This window comes from Canis lupus, chromosome 29, assembly GCF_011100685.1.
Source record: "Canis lupus familiaris isolate Mischka breed German Shepherd chromosome 29, alternate assembly UU_Cfam_GSD_1.0, whole genome shotgun sequence".
Lineage (NCBI taxonomy): Eukaryota > Metazoa > Chordata > Mammalia > Carnivora > Canidae > Canis > Canis lupus.
In genome coordinates, this window is record NC_049250.1 from 15483897 (window position 1) to 15506033 (window position 22137).

At 39.9% G+C, this 22137-nt stretch overlaps 1 long non-coding RNA gene across 1 annotated transcript; it reads right to left on the reverse strand.

Moving 5' to 3' along the window:
* Positions 1-13533: 13533 nt before the first annotated feature.
* Positions 13534-22029, reverse strand: LOC102154275. Its single transcript, XR_005381031.1, has 4 exons — positions 21663-22029; positions 19134-19162; positions 18656-18773; positions 13534-14567 (listed from the first exon to the last, which is right to left on the reverse strand). It is a non-coding gene; the product is annotated as an uncharacterized LOC102154275 (long non-coding RNA).
* Positions 22030-22137: the final 108 nt, after the last annotated feature.

A 22137-nucleotide genomic window follows, 5' to 3' on the forward strand; every position in this document is an offset into this window, starting at 1 on the left:
CTGCATCCTCTCCTAGCATTGGTGCAGCTTTTGGGTTCAGAACTGAACATAACCTATCTATTCATTCATACCTTCATTCAACAAATACTCATTCTAATTAAGAACAGGTTAGCTGTCAGATATTCTATTCAGCTTTGGAGACACAAAAGTGATTAGAACACAGTCCCTGGACTCAAAAGCCCAGAGAGAGAGACACCTGGGTGGCTTAGTGGTTGAATGTCTGCCATCAGCTCAGATTGTGATCCTACAGTCCTGAGATCGAGTCCCATATCGGGTTCCCCGCAGAGAGGCTGCTTCTCCCTCTGCCTGTGTCTCTGCCTCTCTCTCTCTCTGTGTCTCTCATGAATAAATAAATAAAATCTTTTAAAAAGGCAACAATAAAACAAAGCAAATAAAAAAACCTAGGAGGAGCAATGCCTGGGTGTCTCAGTGGTTCAGTGTCTGCCTTTGATTCAGGGGAGTGATCCCAGGGTCACTGGATCAAGTCCCACATCAGGCTCCCTGCATGGATCCTGCTTCTCCCTCTGCCTGTGTCTCTACCTCTCTCTTTCTCTGTGTCTCTCATGAAAAAATAAAATCTAAAAAAAAAAAAAAAACCTAGGATAGATGAGTAAGAGCCATTAAAGGGTAATGTAAGTGCTGCGAGAGGAAAAGCATGTTTCCATAAGGGAGAAGCACTGTGGACAGGGAGTCAGAAAGGCTTTCTCGAGGAATGGAGACCTCTGCTGAACTCTGAAAGTCAAGAAACAGGATGATACAACTTACACCATTACCACACATTCTCTGCGCAAAATGCATAGGATGTCCTGGGTTTTCAGAGAGCAGCAGGAGTCACCAGGAAAGCATGATACACAGGAGATGGCTCGGGGAGGACAGCTATGGAGCAGAGACTGGACCACATTTTTAGTGCCAATTAGCTTAATGGTGCACTATGTGCTCTCTCTTCAAGGAGACCTATTTTTAGGGCTGGGACATAAAGACTGTAACATAAAGATATAAAACAAGACTACCATAAGTTCTGGGAAGAGTATACGTCCCAAGGACTCCTTCCACATTAGTTTTCTAGGGTGGCCATGATAAACTATCACACACTTGGTGGCTTCAGCAACAGAAATGTCTTGTCCCACAGTTCTGGAGTCTAGAAATCCAAAATTGAGATGATGGCAGGGTTGGTCCAACCCTGCCATCCATGGCCTGTGAAAGAGAATCCATGTCTCTGCCCTCACTTCTAGTGTTTGCCTGCAATCTTTGGCATTCCTTGTAGTTGATGCTCTCCTTTGTCTCCACATGATTTTCTGTCTGTACACATATCTTTCTCTTCACATGGCATTCTTTTTCTAAGGACACCAGTCATAGTGGATCAGGGGCCCATCCTACTCCAGTAATGACCTCATTTTAACTGATCACATTGGCAATAACCCTATTTCCAAGTAAGGCCACAATTGGAGGTATTGGAGGCCAGAACATTCATATATGAATGGGGGGAAGGTACAATTCAGCCCATAATGCCCTCACTTAGGACAGAGTAAGGGAACATGCTTTCTGCTTCTCTCCGCAAAGCAGCAGCAACAGTGACAATCCAGTGATGCCTATAAGTGGAAGGCATGGGGTCCAGCCCTCAAAGCTAGGACCTCGGGTGCCAGGGAACTATGGGAAAAATCCCAGGGTAAGAATAAAAATCTCTGTCTTTCAGCTTCCAGCCCCTAAGTAATCAGTTCCTCCACCTTGGCATTTTTACCTGTCCTAGTCATTAGAGAAGAAGAAGAAAGAAGAAAAGAAAGAAGAAAGAAGGAAGAAGGAAGAAGGAAGAAGGAAGAAGGAAGAAGAAGGAAGAAGAAGAAGAAGAAGATCATCTGAGGCTCCCTGGGGGTGAGTACAGCCCCAGGAATCCCAGCCCCAGCAATGAGGTCAGGTAGCCCTCCTTAACCAGGCAAAGTAGGCTCTTAGCTGTTGTCAGGTCAGGAGGCACAAGGCTGGACCCTGGAAACCGAACCTCCAGGCTATGTGAGAATGGGAAAGAGGACAGGGGAGGAGGAAGAAGAGCAGAGGTCATCCAGTTCTGTCCTGTTTGAGATGCCGGGAGCCCATGGCCGAATGTTATTTTAGAATTCGGTATGTCACACAGGCACAGCATCACCTGCCTGCAGCCCCCCTCCTGCCAGTGGGGGAATTAGGCTAATTATGTCTCCAGGCAGGTATTCCCCTAGTTTTAGGAAAACAGAGACATAAGTAGGAAAGTTGCTGTGGAAAGGAAACTGTGGGCCGCCACAGGACGGCAGGTCAGCAATGAGTGAATGGCCCAAAAGCCTGTGCTACGCAGAGCCCCTGCATTCCTACCCCTGAATGAGCTATAGCAGCGCATCGCAGGCATCAGCTCACCTAATCCCAACCTCCTTGTTTTACAGATGGGGAAACTGAGGACTCAACACACACAGAGACGTCCTGCAGTACCCCAGTGGGAGAGTAACAAGAAGCCCCAAACATTCCATTTTAAGCTCTTTTCATAACATCATTTCACCTCAAATTGCTGGCTAGCCTGTAGAGGTTCACTATGGCTGCCATAGAAAAGCACCACAGACCAGGGAGCTGAAATGCCCAGAACTTTATTTTCACAAAATTCTGGAAACTTGGGATCCCTGGGTGGCTCAGTGGTTGAACATCTGCCTTTGGCTCAGGGAGTGATCCTGGAGTCCCAGGATCAAGTTCCGCATCGGGATCCCTGCCTGGAGCCTGCTTCTCCCTCTGCCTGTGTCTCTGCCTTCTCTCTTCTCTCTGAGTCTCTCATGAATAAATAAATAAAATTGTTTTAAAAAAATTCTGAAAAAAAAATTCTGGAGACTAAATGTTTGAATTTATGGTGTCAGCAGAGTGGGCCTTTCTGAAGCCTCTCCTTGGCTTGTAGATGGCCTCTTCTGCCTGGGTCTGTTTGTGGCCTTTCCTCTGTGATTGCCTCTGTCCAAATTTCATCTTCTTATAAAGATACCCATTAGGGCCTGATGTAATGACCTTATTTTAACTTAATTATCTTGTTCAAGGTCCTATCTCCAGAAACAGTCATGTTCTGAGATACTGGGAATTACACTCTCAACATACAAAATTGGGGCTGGGGCAGGGGGGACCTGATTTCACTGTAGCTCTCCCCCAGAGCCTTTCTTCCAGAGTTTCTGCTCCATAACTTGCTCTGCTGGTGCCACGTGACCCTGCCCCCCTCTGAATAAAGCTGACAAAACCAGGGCCACTCAGCTTCTGGTTCCATCTCTTACAAGCCCAGCAGCTCTGCAGATTATTTATTATGACAGCTCTGCCAGTGGGGACAATGGGCTGGACTGATTCAGGCTCCTTGGGGAAGATTGAAATCAAGCCATGGGGAGAAACAGAGCAGGATCCTAGTGAAGCTGCAGCAAAAGGAGCAGGCACAAAGAGGCTGAGCCTACAGAATGATGAGCTCTGGAGTAGAACCACATCTCTTGCCACCGATCGAAAGAGCAAAAACTCTGGACACCAGAGCCAGGCTGGACTCTAGATGAACTTCCAATAACCCTATTGCTCAGCCTTGGTAAGCTTCCCAAGCTGTGCCTGGGTTTTAAGGCTGTCAGCATATGATATTCCTTATTTCCAGGGGTAACTTGACATTAAAAGCATCAAGTCAACATAAAGAATACCCAAAATAACCATGGCAAGCCAAAAGAATCTTACCCACCCCCTCCCTTTTTTTTCTTTCTCTGCCTAGGAAATGCATGTTAACTGCAGACGAGAAGAAAGAAAGAAAAGAAGAAAGAAGGAAGGAAACGAATGTTTTAGAAAACATGTTTTCTTTTTTCTCTGAGACTCTGGAAGTCATGAAGTATTGAAGCAGAGCTGAAATGGTCCTGCTATTCCCTCAGACAAGAATAAATGGAAAGCAAGGGCCTGGGGAAACCATTTACAATGGCCACGGTAGTGGACTGCATTCTTTCTAATTGTATCCTGAGTGGTGTGTAAGATAAATCTGACTTCAAATGCAATGGAAAGAAGGAAGAATGATGAATCCATTCAACAAACCTACCATGAATGTCCTGCCCACAGTTATACTCCTGACTGCCCTTTTGAGGACATTTCAAAAGCAGAGAAATTTGGGGGCGCCCGGGTGGCTCAGTTGGTTAAGCATCTGCCTTCAGCTCAGGCCATGATCACAGCATCCGGGTCGAGCCTCATGGGCCTCCCTGATCCGCAGGGAATCTGCTTCTCCCTCCACCCTTCACCTCATACACTGTGTGCTCTCTCTCACACACGCTCTCTCTCTCAAATAAACAAATAAAATGTTTTTTAAAAACCACAAAGCCAGAGAAATTTCAAGAGTCTTACATCATTTGTCTCATTTTTTTCTAGGTCATCCCTTTACATGTCAGTTGATACCTGTCAGCCCTTTCCATGATAGGTTTTTAAGCAGTTAAATTCCACTTTTTGCCATTATATTGGAAGGATTGGTTTTCTTAAACTGCTTTATATTTTTTCCCTTTGAGATTAAGCTGTCTGTTCCTTTGCCTGCTTCTGCTATTCCACTCTAGACTTACTTCAATTTGTCTTTATCCTTCTGATAGTCATGATCCCCAAAACACTACAAGATTTCAGAGTCATTAGTTTGCAAGCCCCTCTGGGGTAGAAATTAAGTTCCTGATTTTTGTTCTATTTCCCCACTGTGTCTGTTGGTGCCCCTCACACAGGAGGCAAAAAACAAATGTTCTCTTACTCATTCCTTTATTCAGACTATTTCTCCCCCAGGACAGTGGGACTGTCCACATATCTCACAAGGAAAGGCTAAGATTCTGGACCTCTTTTACCTTCTAAATAATAGTTAGTTACATCATGCTTTTGTGCTATCCCCCTGTTGACCCGAAGCCAATTTACTTTTGATCCCTGAGTAACTCCATCAGCTCTGGAAAAATCTAGATTTATAACAGAAACTCTTCTCTGACCCTGAATTTGCTCAATCGCCAATAGAGGGATTGGAAGTCGGTCAGAAAAAGCATCTTACCCTTGGCAATACTTCCCCCCAGCAACTTAGAAATCCCTGAACCAAGACTCCTTTTTAGAATTAACAATTTCTAGCCACAAGATGCCCCAGAAGGCTTTAGTGGCAAAACCACACTGACAACAACTGATGAGGACACCGCAGGGTTAGCTGAGTAAATACATACCATGTCTCCTATGGGAAAGGGCTGGGGGCAAGGGGAGAAGCCTGTGTGGATTAAAAAAAAAAAAAAGTGACTTTTTCTAATCATGCCTAACTATCCCTTTTTTGTAAAACAGTTGAGCTGTTAACTTCTATGCTAAGGCACGTATGCACTTTGGAAAGGTAATTTGAAAGCGAGTTGAGCCATGACAAATAGGGACAGCTGGCCTAATTGAATCATTTGATCTAAGACAGCTCAACTTGGTTATCCTCACTGCAGCCCACACTGATATTAGCGAGTGAATCATTAGCCATGAAATCATGTCGACTTTCCCGACTGCAGCGTTCTTGACATGACAGGATCGCGGTCTGCCTTTCATTATAGCCCCAGTAAGTTCTTTGGTCTGTCAGGAAAACAACAAAGCAGCTTGGAAAACTTTTAGGCTAGGCTTCAGAAAGTCATTTGCTCCAACATGCCACATAGAGCATTTCAAAGAAAGGGCATGAGTTAGCTGCAGGAGCAAGCTAGGTGCACCCAAGCAAGTTCAGCCAGGCTGGATGCACCGAAGCCTCTCCAACATCCACATCTGCAGTTAAAATCAAGAGCAGCTTCATTTCGTAAGCACCAGTCTGTGGTCACTTGGGAAAATGGGCTTTAAATGGAGTAATGATAAATACTTTAACACTTGACCTCCAGACATCCCAAATGGGAGTCTTTGTAGACAGAGGACACTCCTGTCAGCTTTAATTTGGTTTCTGCAAGAGGAAGGAAAGGGGCAAGTACCTCTTTCTGCTGGATTTGTCAGAAGTGGTGAGATATTTAAGAGAGCTCAATGGAGGGACCAGTCCATTGAAATGTGGAACAAGCCTTGGGTCCTTAGAACACTCAAGCCTTATCCCTAACTTGCCCCCTCACAGCTAGAGTCTTTCTTTATGTCTTCCTCTCAAAACTGCACCTAAGGGGCCCTGGCCTCAATTCCCAGCACAGGCAGACACTGGGACAAAGGCTTGTGAGGACCAGGAGGAGGGAGACAGAGGAGAGAAAGCCAACACAAGATGCATCAGCCTTGGGTTCAAGGAACTCTGCTGGATCCTGCAGAGACTCCTGAGAAGTTCATGAAAGGCTTTTCAGAACTATCTGCAAGGAGAAGAAAGGAGGAAACACTTATTCACTTACTCCTGCTCCCCATTGGTCAGAGATGGCCCTGCAAGAATTAACTCTTTGCACTCTCAGGTGACATATGTGTGTTATGAGCACTTTCCTTGGCTGTCCCAGGAAGTATCAGCAACACCCAGGACCAGGCAGCAAATCAAGTGCCATCCACAAGCCTTGCCAAAGCCTGCCTAAAACTAGTCTCTCAGCCTAAGAGATGGGCCAGTAAGGTTTTGAAGAAACTGTACTGATAAGAACGATCAAAAACAGAAGTGTAGCTTGGATGCAGTTTATGGTAGGTAAAATGTAGACAAATTGATACATTCAAAGATTTTCCCAAAAAGGTCTGAGTAAACAATGACATTTGCAGATAACTTTTATGCTGAAAATGAGATTAGATTTAGAATGGAATATAACAAGACCAAGAAACAACTGATACGGCTCACCTACTGTCTAAGTAGTAGGTGAATCTGAAAAGCAATGGCAAAAATTTTGTAAAGTGAATGTTGAGTTGGAAAGTACTCCAATACTGTAGGGGCGCAGGGAATGAGTACAATTATCAATCTACATCACAAAATTTCAGAGCTGGGAAACAACTTGAAAGTCATGTCCTCCAACTCTCCATTATTATAGATGAGAAAAATCAAGCAACTTCAGATTTCACTAATAGGTGGTGGTGGTATAGATTCCTGAACTTAGACCTTTCTTCACTTGCTTGTCAACTTGGCCCACAAGACCAGTTTCACCATCTGATATGATCATGGCACACCAAGTAAGAATGATTGGACGTCTAGATTGGGTCATTTTGTAAATCCTACCCCAGACATATTTTCACGGTAACCATGATATGAAACAAATAAAGATAACATCCAGAAAAGAACTACGGATGATTTTTTAATATAATAAATGTAATTTTGCATAATTTAATTTTGCTAGGGAAAAATTAAAATTTTTCAATTAAAACATATACCAAAAAAAAGCACAACTATTTACCTAATGGCTTTAAAATATACCTAATAGTTTGAATTTCAATCCATTAGCTATAGTTTCATATTTCATAGTATTTTATGAAAATCATTGTCCAGTAGCTAATTTGTAAATTTTAATAAAATTAAAATGTCTGGGGTGTCTGGTTGGCTCAGTCAGAATAGCACTTGACTCTTGATTTCAGGGTCATGAGTTCAAGCCCCACATTGGATGTAGAGACTATTAAAAAATAATAATAATAAAATAAAATAAATGTCTTGAAAACATACAATTTAGGAGTTATTAAATAGTGCCACTTATATAACTTTGTTTTCTTGATTTTTAAACAATTCATTTTAAAATGATATATTTTAATTTTAAACACATATTCAGATTCAGTGAAATATTTCATGCAGAGCTAAATTTGTCTTTATCAACAAAAATCTATACTTGCCTTTTGCACTTAGCTTTACTGTTTTAAGTTGTAAATATCAATAAAAACCCCAAAATGTCACATGGAATGATAGAACTGAACACAAGTTCTCTTTCCACATCTTGACAATCACTACACTATCTTTTATTTCTTTTTTAAAAGAAAAGAAATCAAAAAGAAGAAAAGAAATTGATTGACGGATTGATTTTAGAGAAAGAGAGTGAGAAAGAACACAAGCATGAGCAGGGGGAGGAACAGAGCAAGAGGGAGAGGAACAAATAGACTCTGTGCTGAATGCAGAACCCATTGGGGGGCCCTATTCCACAACCCAGAGATTGCGACCTGAGCTAAAGTCAAGAGTCAGATGCGCAACCAAGCCACCTGGCACCCTGACATTATAGTTTATTTCTGATCTACTGGGCTTTTTTAAAAAGATTATTTATTTATTTATTTATTTATTTATTTATTTATTTATTTATGAGAGACACACAGAGAGAGAGGCAGAGACACAGGCAGAGGGAGAAGAAGGCTCCATGCGGGAGCTCCAAAGGCAGATGCTTAACCGCTGAGCCCCCCAGCTATCCCTCTAATCTATTTAAACTCAGGAATATGTCATACCATAGGGACTCTCACACCTTCAACACTCACAGCAAGCTGGAACAATTCTGAACCAAAGGAACATTCCCCTGTGATGAACACATAGTATCCACATGTGTCAGGGCCAACTATATACCTAGGAATTATTTAAATTAACTTTGATGTAGAATATCATTTATTAAAGGATAGTAATAACAATATGCTAAATTTAATTATTATTGAACTTCGACAGTAATCTCAACAACTGTTAAAACTCAGATCATAAGGTTTTTTCAGAGTATTTTGTTACTGACATTGTTTAGAATTGCTAGCAATTTGTAACGATAAGGCCAGCTTTGGGTCAGTTTTGTAATTGTTTTGAATTCTGCACAGATGATTCACCCCTTACTGTGTGCCCTGATGGCTACCCCATATAGTGAGCACTGTTCTTGAGCAATGTTACTGATGTGAATGACGACAGGTTGGCTCTGGTTTAAGAGCACAGGATCCAGCCGAGCACATGCCAAGGGTTTGTTGTCAGGACAAACCCTTTTTTGTCTCCTGCAGTCTTTCTCCTTTAGGCTTATGATCTGAGATAATGACAGACCTGTATTTCCCTGTACCCATTTCTGAGCCTTCACTTCAGCTATTTTTTCTATCAAAAATTTCTTTCATAAAGGGTTTTTATCTTTTAGTGTGTCCACAGTGTAGAGATAAAGATAAAGAAGCTTTAATCAGGTCAACTCAACCATGTCCATTAAGTAATGGACTAGATGAGGCATAGCAAAATAATACTTTCTAATGATTAAAGCATCTGCATATAGATGAGGAATCCAAGAAACAGAGAGGCTAAAAGGTTTTCCTACAGTCACACAGCAGTCCATTGTAGATCCAATTTCTTCACCCCCTGCTTAAATCCTTTTCCACTTAAAAGCCATGTTCCCTACATACATTACCTAGAATCCAGAGTTGGAAAATAAAATTGTAATACATGAAGCTGTTCAGAGACATGACACTGTGTGGTCAAATGCTACAATGAGATCCCTGGAAATCTAGGGAGGTAAAAGATGCCTGGAGATGTCAAGAAAGGGCCAGTAGAGAATAGGAGGCCTGAGCTGGCCTTAGAAGCTCTTTAGGATGAAAGAAAATGGAGGAGGAATGGATTGCTCCAATGGGCTATCACAAAAGATAGAGGAACCCCAGCACATGAGTGAACCATGATCAGCAAGCCACCTCACCCTTCTGAGCCCATTTTATTCTCCCTCACATGAGGAAAGGGCATGGTTGTAATGGTACAGAGAAGTGTTATTCACCAGAATCCTTCATGGGTTGAGCCAGTATTTATTAGAAAGAAATGCTTTAATAAGCAAGAACAGATTCATGTACCAAAGGCATTCCATTAACCACTATCCATAAAATAAAAGAACTTACTTTTTTTTTAAGTGAAAGGGTGAGAGAATAAGAAAAAAGAGGGAAAGGGTCAAAATGACAGAATGTGGTTGTGTCACATAATGTGATTCCCTTCTAATGACCTCTCAAAAGTTTACAAAAGTGTACCAAAAAATTACAGTGTGCTAAGTGTGATGGGATTTCTTATAGAAACTGGCAGAGGACAGAGTTCTGCCCAAGTGGTCATGGGTATAAAAAGATGTAGCATCAATGATGTGGAAGTCAATTGGCTTCTATGCTACACTCTTGTGAAGCCTCCATATCCATTGCCTAGGGCTGCCATAACAAATTACCACAAACTGAAAATCATTCTCTCACAGTTCTGGGAGCTAGAAGTCTAAAATCAAGGCATTGTCAGGGCCGTGCTGCCCCTGGGGAAAAGAATCTTTCCTTGACTCTTCCAGGTTCTCGTAGTTGCAGGCAATCCTTGGCATTTCTTGGCTTTGAAATGCCTGATTGCAATCCCTGCCTCTGAAATCACATGACCTTCTTTCCTGTGTGTCCAACTCTCTCTGCCCTTATAAGGACACCAGTCACTGGATTTAGGAGCCATTCTAATCCAGTATGGCCTCACCTTAACTTGATTACTGCTGCAAATACCTTATTTCCAACTAAGATCACAACCTCAGGTACCAGGTTTAGGACTTCAAAGTATCTTTTTGAAGGACACATTCAATCTACAATATTTTGTATGTGTTCTACTATTTTGTATGTGTTCTATTGGAATATTTTGTATGTGTTCTGAATATTTTGTATGTGTTCTACTATTGGAAGCTCATAATAGCTATACAACAACTAGATAATTAACTGAACCTTTGGCTTCTCTTTGCTAGCCCAGAATAGATCTGTGGAGAGTAGCTCAGCTTCTCCATTCTGACAGTATTCAGAGAAGTATTCGGTGCAGGTGATAGTTTTCATGGAAGATTCATCTGTACTTAGGCACACAATGAATAGGCAAATAGTGCTTGGCCTTGTTTAGAACTTTCCAGATAGCTCTCTGGCACATAGCATACCTAAAGACTTTCCAGTTCCATTTCACTTCTAGCCTTTCTTTCTCCCATACCCATGCAGTTGGGTTCTGTTGGTCTCAAGTATAATTGGTACTTCAGTGTTAATGCTTCAAAATTACCCACCTCATTATTATATAATTATGACTGGATGCCCAAGTTGATCACGATTTTATTTCTGAGTTGTAATTATTACAGATCCTAATCAAGGCCTTTCACAGAACTCCAAATTTAATATATGCTTTAGGTCCAGTGGCTTTAGGTCATATGCCTTTCTTCTTGACCTAAAAATTCTTCCAACATCCCTCTTCTGGCCTTGGGAGAGTCTGATGAGCTTTAAGCAGTCTTAGATGACTTGCCTATATTCCCACATTCTGTTCCACTTCTATTACTAATACTCTTTACAGATTCACCACTCTTGTCCACCTCTATTTAAACGAGCCTGGAGCATTCTCAACATTCCCCTTATTTGGCATGTCCTTTATACTCCTGTAACTTGCTGTTTCTGCCTGTGCTATTAACTTTATCACTCATTCACATTATCTCAACTGGGTTGTCAAGCCCTTGAGGGCAGGATTCACGCCTCTTCTCTGCATCCTTTATAACATTTAGCACAGAGTCTAACATGTGGTAGGTATTCAAAAAGTATGAATATCATTAAATTGAAGTTGGAAGGATTATATTCCATCTTTTCAGGGCCTAGGCTCTCCTGAATCTCAGAATTCTGAAGGCAGTGAAGCTTACAAAAAGATGTGCATTTTATATCTTGCTTATTCAAATGCATAAGTATAGCATCCTATTCACCTCAAAAGAAGAGAGTATGTTTAAGGAGATGGTATAATTTTCCCAGGAAGGGGACAAAATTGTGCTAAAGACCTGGTGGTAAGGAAGAAACAACATAGCATTGTCTCTGCCATGAGGAAATCAGGCTTTCAGAAGGAAACCACTTTAATGCACTCTTAAAATGCTGCAGCACAGACCCAGCTGTATGCAAAGTGAGATGCAAAGCTGCTGCTATTGCAATAAAATTGGGAAAATCCTACTATCAGATTGACTTTCCCTTTCATTTTGAAAGAGGACTTATTATGCTCATTCCTATACTTTCTGAGCTCTCTAGCTGGCTTCCTCTTGCATTGTTACAGGTCTGTCTGAAAAAACAAACTTTTGAATCAAGATACTATAAACTGAATATCTGTTTTCTCTCAAAATTCATACATTGAACCCTAATGCCCAATGTAATGGTATTAGGAGGTGGGACCTTTGAGATATAATTAGGTCACCAGGGAGGAGCCCTCATGAATGGAATTAGTGCCTTATGAAAAGCCTCTAGAGAGATCCTTTGCCCTGGCCACCAGGTAAGAATACTGCCAAAAGATGCTGTCTAAGAACCAGAATCTGCCAGAATCTTGATCTCAGACTCTCCAACCACCAGAACTATAAGCAATAAATTTCTACTGAAACAGTAGAAAGCCACCCAACCTATGGTATTTTGTTAGAGCTACATGGACTAAGACACAAGGAGACCAGTATGGCTTCCATACAAGCCCCTTTAAATGCCATATCACTAACCAAAAGTTAGAAATAATGGAATATGTGGCTATGGGATCGGCTGCTTTCAAATTTGTGATTTTGTTTCCATTTTTCACAATGCAAATAACTCTAATTTTTCCGGGTTAATTGAACAATTTGGAAGAGAATATGCCCACCTTTTCAAATATGTCCAATATTTTCCCCAAATATTTCCATTCTTTATTCTTTCCTGATTTACACATCATTTTCTCCTGAACAGACAGCATGCTGTGTGCCAGCTGGACCTGTACTATAGTAGGTTTGTTTCCAAAGAAGGTTCATGTCCAGAGCATTGATGAAAGACCAAAGAAAATTGACCAGAAGAAGGATTTTTAGGAATATTTGAAGCAGAACAGTCCAAATCTGGATTGTCATCATTATACAGTGGGAGGTAGAAAAGTTTTTTTAAGTGTCAACTGCAGATACCCTATACCTACAAATTTGTTGCCAACTAAGAATTTCTATACCTTCAACATCTTTACCTACTACCACCTACAAAAGAAAGAAAGAAAGAAAGAAAGAAAGAAAGAAAGAAAGAAAGAAAGAAAAAAAGAATTTGCAATAATTTGTTTTAAATAAGACCAAGTAGTTCTAGTCAATCTTCACAGTATGTTATTATAAACATCACTAATGCTCTGTGATTAATAATATAAGAATTACCCTCACTCAACAACAAAATACTCTGAGCATTGTCAGTGAGTCACTTTTAAGTTATCTGCTACCCAGTTCCTATTAAAAATCCTGCTGTTAAGAGTTATATAAACAAGCAAACAAAAAATCATCTCAAGGTTACACAGCAGCTCACCTCTCCTCACTTCAACCTTCAGCCTCTGTGAACTATAGCTAAGTCCTTCACAGACTTGCATTCCCTGAGCTGCAGTTTCCAATAAGGCAAATCCACCTGCATCTATTATTAAAATCATATCAAGGTGAAGGATATGGTCCACTGTCCTATGTGGCTGCTATGCCTATACAGTAGTCCTTCCTTATCCATGGGTTTTTGCTTTCCGTGGTTTCAGTTTCTAGCAGTCAGCCATGGTCCAGAAGCAGATGGTTCTTCTTCTGATATATCGTAAAGTCACAGCAGCCTCACACTATGTCACAATGGCTACAGCATTCACCTCACTTCATCTCATCCCATAGGCATTTTATCATTTCACATCATCACCGAAAAAAGGTTGAGTACAGCACAATAAGATATTTTGAGACCACATTTAAATGACTTTTATTGAGTATATTGTTATAATTGCTCTGTTTTACTATTAGTTATTGCTGTTGAGCTCTTACTAGGCCCAATTATAAATTAAACTTTATCACGGCATGAATATGTATAGGAAAAAACATAGTATAACATGTAGGGTTTGGTACTTTCGGTGGTTTCAGTATGCACTGGGGATCTTGGGCTATATTCCCTGAGGCTTACAAGTAGGGGCTACGGTTTTCTCCCATAAGTGATTTGCTTCAAAATTCAAGGGGAAGAAAAGCTTTGTTTCTGTTTCAGCTGGGGAAGTGGACTGGTGCCTGTAATGTGAAGTCTGACTCCAGTTTTGCTTTTTTGATGACTGACAGCTTTTAAGACTCTCCCATTTCCCTCTTCCCCTTGTGTCCACATCTGAACAGGCTGATAACAAAGCCCCTTCTTTGGTGCTTGTGGGAGATGCAAACCACACAAATGCTCTAGAACCTTCCCCCAGGCTCAACCCCTAACAATAAAAACTCAGTCTGGGCTCCAGCCCTCTCTCTCTCTCTCTGTCTCTCTCTCCAGCCATTCCAGTCTGCTTGAGAGGAGGGTCCTGATCTCCACTGAGACCTCAATGGTGTAACAAATCTTTTCAGACTCTCATGGAATGTGGCATCATCAGTCTCAATGTCCCAAAACAATTTCAGGTAGAGAGGGAGTCCCTCCTGCTTTAGCAAGGGTGACTGTAACAGCTAGTTTTTTCTGAAGTGAGAACTAGATAATATACATCTCCCTTTTGATCTTGGTGGATAGAAATACCAAGTAATTATGGCAGGCCAGTGTAGTCTGTACATCTGTGGACTCCTCCGAGGCAGGCAGATGGACATCTCATGGCTATGGACATGAACAGCCAGACCCAGGTGGGGTTCCCATCTTTGTGCATTTCTTCACCCTATACAATGGAGTGTCTTCCAGTCTGATTCTCCACTGGGCTGTAAACTCTGCAGGGCAGCTCTCCACCTGTGGTGTTCATCACGGTATCCCCATCAGCAAGAGAGCACAGGGCAGGCACTGAACAAATACTTGATCAATGAATGAAAGAATGAAATTTAGGTATAATGAAATTTAGATAGGGAAGTGATTTGCAAGAAAGCAGGGAAAAGATTAATACATGTCAGAAGGGGAAAAATGTTTCTTCAGTAGCTTAGAAAATGGAAGTACCCAACAGAAATCCTAACCTACAGCCTTCTGATACAGTTAAGCTGCCAGTGTGGCATCTAATTGCTCAGGCCCTATACTACCACAGCCACCTACATTGAAATACTGGTGCAAATCACAATTTACTTCCCAAAAGTTAAACTTCATTAAATATTAGTTTAATTTAATGTTTTTCAGATTAATTTAAGATTAATTTATAGCCAGGCATTTGCACAGCCCAAGCAGTATCTCTCCTTTCTGTCATTTCTATCATCTCACAGACAGCAGAAAAAGGGAAAATGTATGGTTAAGAAGCTCTATGATAGAGTAAGGAGGGGGAGATTTAATTAAACTATTACATATCTTTTCCTCAAATGTGGGGAAAAAAGCATAAATTTGCCAGTGAGTACAGTAGCATGCATATAAACAAAAACTGCAGACATGAAAAGTGGTTGCAGATATTACAAAAATGACTTGGGCTGAAAATCCAACACTGTATTTAACCCTACATTTTCTTCCTAAGTCTAAAATTGTGCATTTATGCCAAAAGAATCTTTATCCCTTGTTGCTAAAATTTGTTTTCAAAGAAAATGAAAAAAAAAAAAAGGTTGTTCACTGATATTCAATGTCTCTTTTTGTGTACAATGATCTTTTCAAGAATCATAGCATCTTGGTGCTGAAAAGGACCCTGGGGAACATCTTGTCCTATGGAGTTCACACTATTTTAACACGATGCCCTTCACTCAAATGGCATCTTATATGGAAATCATTGCTTAAAGCAGGCCAAAGCACAACTGCTTTGGTGAAATTGAGAGTGAAGGAAATGAGCCTTCTCCAAACCCTCCTCATTCTCAGGAGCTGCCCCTGCAAGTACTTCACCATCAGTTCCAGAGCTCTGCAAACACAGTCTGAAATTCACTAACTTAATGCAACCTCTCCACTTTACAGATGAAAAAATAACTGAAACAGGCAGGGCCAAGACACAGTCAAACTGCACTTGTAAACTGCAGCAAATCCAGGTTAGGCCCCATCCTCCCCTCCTCCCACACTTTCTTCTGGCTTCTTTCATGGCACCCAGAGCTCCTTGGACTGGAGGATACAGCAGCCAAACTCACCATGCAGGTCTGGAAGATGGTCTAATTGGGAGAAATGGTCATAAAACAGGACCCTGTGAGCAGAAAGGCTGAGCCCCTAGGTAATGAGACTGCCTGCCTGTGACTCTTTTTTCATCACTAGTATCTGCAGATGGTTTTAAGAAAAGTCAAGTCTTACAAAACTCTAAAAATAAGTAAAAGTGTCCCTGTCTCCCACCCCACAGGTTCCACATCTCAGAGAGAATCACTTTCGTCTCCACTGAACAGATGCAGATTCTATTTCTAAAGTTATCAATATTAGATGAGGAATTTGATACTGACACTATATTCTACTTCTGCTTCCCTTACAGACTGACTCAGTTTTGCATTGTAAAGGTTTCTAACATTCATTTCTGTAGTTATAAGTACATTCTTGCTGCTTTGTTGATTCTCATGCATTTTCAGGGACACTGGAATTGTTGTTCTGATTTTTGGTTGGTTGATTTTCTTTTTTTTCCCTTCTTCTCTGGAAGCATTCAGGATGTTTTCTGTACCCTTTGTGTTCTCAAATTTCATAGGTTATATTCAATGGTAGAATATGTATATATGCATACATGTATTTTTATTTATCCTGCTCAGAACCCAATGTCACTTTTAATCAGCAAACTTATGTTTTTTTTCTGTTCAGTTGAAATGGCCTACTCTTAAGGTATCTATTTTTATTATCATTATTACCCCTCCCCTCCCATTATTTCTGTTTTGCTTTTGGAACTGCAATTAGTGGGAGGGATGCTGGGCCTCATGGGACTATCTTCTTGATTCATACCATTTTTCTTATATTTTTTGTAATGTTGTCCTTTTGGATCTACATCCTAGGAGGTCTCCTTGATTTTGTTCTCCAGACTATCAGCTCAGTATTTACCCTGACCTTTCTAATATTGAATCATTTACTGAAAATTGTTGTTTCCTCAACCATTATTTTTTTCTCTAAATATGTATGATAATAGATGTGTGAGCATTTTCTCAAACCTCTAAGAATCCTCAATTTAAACATTTTTTCTCTGTCTCAAATTACCTTTTTCCTGGTATGATACTGTGATTTATAATGTTAAAAAATAAAATTCAAATGCATAAATTTAAAGATCTAATTGGCTTTATTCAATAGTTCATGAATCGAGCACCATCCCATCTAGTAAATATGAAGGGGCTCCAAAGAGCTGTACAAAATGAGATATTTTCATGGGCCTAAGGGGACAGAAAAAGGATGTTATCAGCAAAGAGTGAATTGTTTCAGGCAAGGTCACCTTCCTCTGGGGGATGACAGGGTTCTATCAGGAGGATTTCCTCACTAATGCTGACTAGGAACTTCCAGACTGGTTGAGATTACATTTCTGGGAGAGGCTAAAACTGAAATTACCTTGGGTATTAAGTCTCTGGTTGGTGACATGAGCTTAACACAAGTGACTCTAGTTGGGGTTTATTGTCTCTTTTTTAAATAATAGTAAGAAATATACTTAGTTTCCAGCTCTGTTCCCAGCAGTTCCTGAAATCATTGGAATTTCCTAAGTGGTAAGAGTGGTAAAGGTGGGTTTTTTGTTACTCATAACAAGTTGCTTTCAACCACACCTGAGTTTATGTTAATTAGATGACTTTTGGGAAACCTTTATGGATGGAGGCCTGTTGCTAAGGGAACCAATCAAGATTAGAGGGTTGGAATTTGCAACCCCAAATCCCCTCTCCTCCCTTAGACACTTCTTAGGAGAAGAGGTAAATGTTGAATCTGTTACCCAGTGGCCAATGAGTTAATCAATCATGCCTATGTAATGAAGCCCGCATAAAAACCCAAAAGGACAGAATTCAAAAAGCTAATAGTGAAAAAGAACAAATCCACATTCTAGAAAGATGAGCACCCCAAACTCCACAGGGGCAGGAACTTTTGTGCTTCAGATCCTGATAGACCTTGGTGTATGTACATCATACCTCTGGTTCTCTTTCTTCCTTTATATTTTTTTTTTACTGAACAAAAAGCAGAAAGTTACCCTTATCAGTAAGTTTTCTCCTTCTATCCACCCCTTTTGCCACATACTCTTCTCCATATAACATTCAACAGTAGAATTCACTGTGTTTGTGATGTCTAAGAAGTCAGTCTTACTTTGCATAATTGGAGGCACCAATATTACTGACTATGGTTCAGGTGGATTCTATGAATATTAAGTGTCTAAAACATAGAAAGCATCATACCAAGTGTTATAAGAAATACTAGGATTAGTAGACACTATTAAGAGACTAGAGAAATCAAGAAAAATGGCCCATGATAGCCTATTCAACTCATGTAGAAGGTGAATGGAGAAAGAGAAGTGGATATTGCAAGTGTCCGATGGTATCTGGTGCTTCCCTCACTCCAGGCATTTCTCAGCAACCTTGCAGTTAAGTAGGTCCAGGTGACTCATTCTGGTCAATGGAGAATTTAACAGCATGTGTCACTTCAAGAAGAAAAACACCCAAATGATTTTCCAGATTCTTTTTCTTGCTGTGACAACTAAGGTGACCATGTGTTCTAATGCTACAGCTATAAGATGGGGGGGGGGGGGTGTCTCTAAGCCTAGGGCCCCAAGTAATTGTGTAAAGCAGTCTTCTGACAACCCACATGGAACATGTATCATGAGCCAGAAATAAATGTTGATCCTACTAAGATATCGTAACTCTTGTTACTGAGGCATAATCTAGTCTGTCTGGTAGTCTATCTTGACCAACCAGAGAACCTAATTTAAAAAATGGAGAAGGAGCAGAAAGCAAAATGAGAAAATAGCAGGGAAGAGAATATCATATGATCATGAAAATTAAAGTAGCAGTGGGAATTTGTTGCTAATATAACGAGAAAAATTCACTAAAATTTTTACCTTCATTGATAATCATTCTATCAACACTTTGTTCTTCAATACAGCTTCACTGTGGTTAAAATAATTTCCTTGGATTGAAAAAGCACGTGCAAAAATACCTCACTGCAAAAGTATAAACCTGAAATGTGAAAAACAAATGCATATTACAATCAGACCAAAATATTTACATGATGTAAAACATTAAATAAATAAACCAGTAGAATAATCCTATTGAACTAAGCAAATGTAATCCAATAGAACAGCTGTTAATATTATCTTCCTCCATAAAGAGAAACCTTGATGACTCATTTAGAGCTTCATAAATTGTAGTCTTTTCCCTGCTTGGTATAAACAGGGTCTGTTTTTTGTTTTTTGTTTTCCATCTAGTATGTTATTTGGTATATATTGTTAGAATTCACATGCATAACAACATAAGATCTTATCTGTCCATTGTGCCTCCTAGACTTGGCAACTCCCTGTCCACTTCAGTACCACATACCTCAGCCAGGCAAATCCATTCAAATAGGGCTAGAAAAAAATACACACAATTTAGTGGTAATCTAATCCCTCTTATTTATTTCTTCATAAACCCAATTCCAGCATAGCATACTTTAAAAAATGTATATATTGATTATGCATTATAGAAGAATCATAAGTTATTCTTAAGAAATAAAACATCACCAAAATAATTTAAAGTTTTTGTGTGTTCCCCTGAAATTGCATCTTTCTCCTTTTATGTGCCAACCTCATTGTCGAGATGACAATTCAGAACACCTTTTGGCCTTGTCATCCAAGACTCTAAACCTTTCACTGGACCCCTCGAGTGAGCAGTCCTGGTTTGGACTCCCCAAGGAGCTTAAGTGAGAGAGCCCTCGTCCTAGTCCCACACTATAATACTTCTATCACCCAGGCAAGCACCCTGTACAGAGAAAGGAAAGAATGTGTCCACTGTCATTTCCTTTACAACATAGGGGATACTATAAAGGGTAGATATCAATAATATTTCTGAGCATCTTAGTCTGAAATTGGGCAAAAGAAAGGAGAAAAGAAAGACACTTGTAGTGGAAAGGGTCCACTACACCCTCCTCAACAAAAGCACTACTAATTCTCAATTTTCAAAAGACATATTATTTAGTTGGTTTTTAAAAATATTTTATTTATTTATTCATGAGACACAGAGAGAGAGAGAGAGAGAGAGAGGCAGAGACACAGGCAGAGGGAGAAGCAGGCACCATGCAGGGAGCCCGATGTGGGACTTGATGTGGGACTCGATGTGGGACTCGATCCCTGATCTCCAGGATCAGGCCCTGGGCTGAAGGCAGCGCTAAACCGCTTGAGCCACCCGGGCTGCCCAAGACATATTATTCAGTTTGAAGCGTGTAGATGGCCACTATGATTACAGTATTTTCAGGGATTTAGACTTGAGAAACCCAGCTTACACAAAACCATGAGCCACCTTCACTACTTCCTAGTTTAGAGAAGAAATGAATTTTCACCAATATACAGAGAAGCCAAAGACAATACTAATAAGTAGAAGGTGAGATGGTAAAGGTCTCAAGCTGAAGCTTCCACATCTAGATCTTTAAAACTTTAAGTTTAAGCCCTTGGCTTTAACCACGTATAGGCAGGGCAAGAACAGGACTCTGAGAAGGCTTTAACCATGTAATGCAAACAGAACTGTGCCATCCACAATCTCCCATGTTTTCTTGGAAACAGGTGTAATAATCTAGTTAAAATCAATGAAATCTACAGAATTTCTTATATTTTGATATCTGATACAACCATATTGAAGAAAAGTTGGAATCAGCTAGTAAATTTGAACTTGCACCTATAACCTGGTAATTTTATACATGGGTATATATCCTGGAATAGAGCCTAAATATATAACCATAACTTTTTCACAACTATGAGATCTGTTACAGAAATATTTACAGCAGTATTGTTTGTGAGAGGAAAAACTGAAACTACTGAAGTCCACAAACAGGAAAGTGGATAATTCTGGAATATTCGTACCTGGATTACAATATACATAAATGGTATACATATCAACCATAAGTATACACATCCACATAGATGAATCTCATAAAGTTACCCAAAAAGGGGCAGGTAACAAAATAATACATAGAGCGCAATTCCATGTTGCCAAATGCTGGCAAAAATCAAGCAATGCATTTGTTTAATCATACAGAGTAAAACTCTAAAAAAAAGAGAATGATTCACAGAAGATTCATGATAATGGCTACTTAGGGAATAAGGAAAGAGGATAAGATTCTGGAGGGACAAATGATAGGTCTCAAAGAAGCTAATAATTTTCTGTCTTTTAAGCTGAATAGTGGGCAAAGGGTTATTAGTCTTTGATGCATGTAAGTTTAATATACTCCTTTGTATATAAAATAATTTCATACAAAATTATTAAATTTAATGTACATAAGAATTCATGTTTAAAACATATTTTCACAGGCCTATTGCTCAGGGAATCTGTTTCAGTTGCTTTAGGGAGGAAGAGGATACCTCAGGTTCAGCTTTTTAAAATAAACATCTCAGGTACAACTGGAAGCGGTCCATACAGGTTTATGTACCACCCTGTGAGTTATCAAGTTATACATCAAAGTTTACAGACTTTCTTTTTCAAATGAAATCTTATTTAAAAAAAACACAGTTTGTAAAAAAGGATCAAAACAGAGTTTCTAGTTAGAGTTGGAGAGGACTTATTAATGGGCATTTCTTTCCTCCACAACTGCAGCCTCGGAAAAAAACTCTAGAAGTCCATGATTTCATGACCAATGACAAAGAAACCCCGTGTATCAATCCCATTCAATATATTTCAAAATAAAAAAAAATTATGCAAGCTTGGCTGTAAGACAAAGGCAAGGTGGAAAATAAACCCTGGGAATATTTTAGCTAGAATTTATAAAACGTGTATGCTAGTGTGGCTTGATTATGCACACATAATTTACACAATTTGCATATGTAAAAGTACAATGTCTGGCACATAGTAGGTATGCAGTACCATCAAGTGAATCAATACCTGATTCATTCCAGAACTTTGGATAAAAATAAGATTTAAGGCAAGAGACTTGTTATTCTGTGATTCTAACTTTTGGTTGCAATTTACAACATAGTACTAGCCACAACTTCTTCCATTGGGATGCTTCCAGGCAACAAAAGTAATGGATTTGTTAAGTTACCCTCAGCAAACCACAGCACCCGAACACCTGCTGAAAGAAAGAATTTTCTAGTTACAAATGTAGTTTGAACATGCTGTCTAGAGCAGATCTACTCTGCATGAAACATGTAGCCAAAGTGAGAAAGGAATAGAATGGAATATTCAAATAGGAAAAAATAGGTGGGTGGCTACATATTGGTGTAAATGGAACATCATGTAGAGAAATGTGTTCTTTCTTTTTGAATTTACATTTTACACACAAATTGTATAATTAATACTTGGCCATAAGCAACACTTCATGAAGTGGCTTTGGAACGATTTGCTAAATTATTGCCAC